General features: G+C 45.0%; 1 pseudogene; it reads right to left on the bottom strand.

Moving 5' to 3' along the window:
- Positions 1-247: 247 nt before the first annotated feature.
- LOC117717345 (large ribosomal subunit protein eL27 pseudogene) lies at positions 248-1,384 on the bottom strand (annotated as a pseudogene).
- Between the last annotated feature and the right edge of the window lie 2,600 nt (positions 1,385-3,984).

The following is a 3,984-nucleotide window of genomic DNA, read 5'->3' on the forward strand; positions in this document are numbered from 1 at the left end:
CTGCAGCTGTGAATCACTCTGGAAGCATCCCATCTCTGCTTCCCAATTACTCAGATCAGTACATCAAAGTCAGTTTCATTCAACAAACATGCATGTCTTTTTTATTCTCAAACACTCTAAATTGTTTATATGCATCCCTTTTCTTGATATGCTATGCTAGTGCAATGATAGACTACAAGAATTAGCAGGAGGAGTGGGTAACTTTGGGGTTAGGGTGAGTTTGAGAAGGTCTCACAGGAGGAGTACTTCAGCTGGACCCTAAAGGATGATATGTTTTAGAGAAGGGAAAGCTGTCCACAGCCCCTGCCAAACAGCACAGCCAGTGGAGTTAGTGTGAAGCCCTTTGATACGTTGGGAGAGGTGGTATGAGCCAGGTCCTTGAGGCTACCATGTCACAAGGTCAAATGTGAGACCTGCAGTAGCTGAAGAACAACTCTTCCTGTCACTGTCAAGGCAGAGCAGCTGCTCTTTCTGAAATGCACCTCTGACTGATGCTGTAATGAGAGTGTGTAGAAGGAAGAAAAAAGAAAATAGAGGGGACAGAGGACATTGAGGAAACAGGACCATTGCACATATAAACCCTCACAGGGACTGTGTGGCAGCAGGACCATTGCACATATAAACCCTCACAGGGACTGTGGCAGCAGGACCATTGCACATATAAACCCTCACAGGGACTGTGGCAGCAGGACCATTGCACATATAAACCCTCACAGGGACTGTGGCAGCAGGACCATTGCACATACAAACCCTCACAGGGACTGTGGCAGCATGCACAGGGAGGGTCCCAGTGCTGAGAGCGGAGGTGGACAAAGGCCACATCCCAATCCAGGAAATATTGCCAATTAGTGTTATCCAATGGAGTCTCACTGAGAATACAAACTTCTCTCTCTCTCTCTCTCTCTCTCTCTCTCTCTCTCTCTCTCTCTCTCTCTCTCTCTGTGTGTGTGTGTGTGTGTGTGTGTGTGTGTGTGTGTGTGTGTGTGTGAGCAAAGCTTCTGGAAAAATCACTTGTTTTTCCGCGTCTTGTATCATTGACCTTGGCCTCCCTCCTGGACTTGCTTTTCAAAGCTGGGTCTCTGAACACATCCTTGTTGACAACAGTTTTGTCCAGGGGACATCCGCAGAGTGCCCTGTGGGCATGAGGTGGTTGTGGCTATAAACTTTCCCATGGGACTTGATCTTGGATCACTTGGTGGTTTTCTTCTTGCCCATGGCAGCTGTCACTTTTCAGGAATAGAGGTCAATCCCAGCCACCAGGGCATGGCTGTAAGTGTGGTCCGAGGTACCATCATCAATGTTCTTCAATTATGACAGCTTTGCGTCCGGGGTAGTGTCCAGCCAGGACCAGCACCACTTTCCTGGGAATCATAAACTTGCCCATTTTGACAGCAAGCAGCCGGCAAGGGCAGGACCCATGCCCAACAGTCGCTGCCAAACACAAAACAAACTCAATGGTATTTTTGAAAGGTTTTGGTTGTGGTTTTTGGTCTTGTTTGGTTGGTTGGTTTTCGGTCTCATAATGGTTTGAGCATTTTCTTTTCTTCTTTTCTTACCCTAAATGTCTTTTGCTTATATATCATGGTTTCCAATTTTGTGTTTTTATGGAATGTCTGTGTTTACCAACAAGTGTCTCTGTGCCTATGTGTGTTACTTTTTTTTTTCTTTTTTCTTTTTCTTTCTTTCTTTTTTGGCTTTTTTTCTGCTTGTTTGTTTTGTCCTATTCAGGTTTGCTTATTTTTCTCTTATTTTATTATAACTTTTTTCTTTTTTAGATGCCCGTTGTTTTCTAATGAAAGAAGGCAAGAAAGAATGTGGATTTGGGTCAGTGGGGCAGGATCTGGGAGGATTTGGGGAAGAGAAAACCATAATCAGAATATATTTTCTGATTTTGGGGTGGGGGGCTTTCAAGATAGGGTTTTTCTACAATAACCCTGGCTGTCCTGGACTCACTTGGTAGACCAGGCTGGCCTTGGGTAGGGGGGGAATCTATTTTCAATTTAAGAAAAAGAAGGAACCCCTGGAGGCCTGGTGGGGGCAATGAAAAGTGCATCTAGGGCAGGTGCCTTGAGAGGTAATGGGTAGGAGACATGACAGCTCTTTTTAAATTTAATTAAATGGAAGGATAGGAGAAGTTAAATCTCTTATTGATTGCTGTATTCTGTACCACTTAGGGACTGACCTAACTGGGGTGTTGAGGAAATGAAGAATTACAACACCAACGAAAAGGCTGAGATTGTGTTGGCCGTACCCTGTGATGGAGCCACACTCACCACCACAGCCTGGAAATTCAGCACATTTATTCTATACATCTGAATTGAGGTATGATGGTTTATTGCATACAGCTGAATAAAGAGGCACGTTTAGCCAGTTTCAGTGGGCAGTTTACATAAGGGAGGAGTCTCAGGATGAAGTCATCCAGGGGAAGGCTGTGGTTGGTGTGGTTGGTGTAGTTGAGACTTTCTGTACATTCAATATTCTTTCTTTGCCCAGGGCTTTGCCAGTACCCTGAGCCTGAGCTGGTAAAGGATTTGCTGTTCCCATAGGTCTGAGACAAGACGTAGGGGTCCTTGATGCGGCTGTGCACATGTCAACAGAGCAGATTCACTCAGGACTTCCTTCATTTCCTACAACTCTGTGTGTGTGTGTGTGTGTGTGTGTGTGTGTGTGTGTGTGTGTGTGCATGTATGCTGAGTGCAGTTGTAGTGACCTGTAGGGGTGCATGTGGAAGCCAGAGATCAAGTCCTCTTCTGTGACTTTCTGCCTTATATATTATTGTTGTTGTTCCTGTTTTGAGACAGGATCTTATTATTGTAGTCCTGGCTGGCCTGGAACTTCTTACGTAGACCAGGCTAGACTTGAACTCACAGAGATATTCCTTCCTCTACCTTAAGAGTGCTAGGATTAAATATGTGTGCCACCACATCCAGCTCTCTACCTTCCTTATTTATTTATTTATTTATTTAGAAATTTATGATTATGGGTATTTTGCCCCTACTCACTGAGCCATTTCTCTAGCTTCTTCTCCACTTTATTTTTTGAGGCAGGGTCTCTCACTGAACCATTTTACCTAGGCTGGCTAGCCAGCAGGCCCCTAGAATTGCCTGTCTTCACCACCATCACCAGGAGCTCCAAAGCTGGAGATATGTGTGTACCTCTATGCCAAAAATGTGTGTGTGTGTGTGTGTGTGTGTGTGTGTGTGTGTGTGTGTGTGTGTTGAGACAGGTTTTGTCTGTGTAACAGCTCTGGCTGTCCTGGAACTTGCTTTGTAGAACAGGCTGCCTTTAAACTCTCAGATCTGCCTGCCTCTGCCTCCCGATGGCTGGGATTAAAATATGCACCACCACTGCACGGCCCTATGCCAAGGGTACATGGGTGATGGGATCAGAACTCAGTTCTTCATGCTCTCACAGCCAGCTCTAGCCACAGAGCCATCTTCTCAGCTCCAAAGTTTGCACCTTTAGTTTATTTTTTATTACATTTTATTTATTTATTGGGGCTGGGTGGTGAACTCATGCCCTAGCATGCATTTAAAGAGCAATGTGTGGAAGTCAGTTATATTCTTCCACTATTGGATACCGAGGTTGAACTAAGGTGGGCAGGTTTGACAGCAAGTGCCTTTAACTGCTAAATGGTTTCTGTTGGCCACCAATGTTAATGTTATTTTTTCTTCTTCCTCCTCCTCCTTCCCCTGCCCTGCCCCTTAACAATGTCTTGCTATGTAGCCCACATTGACTTGAACTCAAGATCCTCCTGCTCAACTTCCCTCCCTCAGTTCTAGAGTTACAAGCCTGCATTACCATGCCTGACCAGATCTATACCTTTCAAAGTAATGGTGAATTTGGGGACTGCAGAGAGGGCTAAATCACTAAGAGCATGTAATGCTGTCCATCCCCGGCACCCGCATCAGGCAGCTCACTGCTTCTTCTTCATGCACCTACACTCACACACACAATTTATAAAAATAATAAAAGTAAAAGTTA

The sequence above is a fragment of the Arvicanthis niloticus genome, chromosome 11, assembly GCF_011762505.2.
Source record: "Arvicanthis niloticus isolate mArvNil1 chromosome 11, mArvNil1.pat.X, whole genome shotgun sequence".
Classification (NCBI taxonomy): domain Eukaryota; kingdom Metazoa; phylum Chordata; class Mammalia; order Rodentia; family Muridae; genus Arvicanthis; species Arvicanthis niloticus.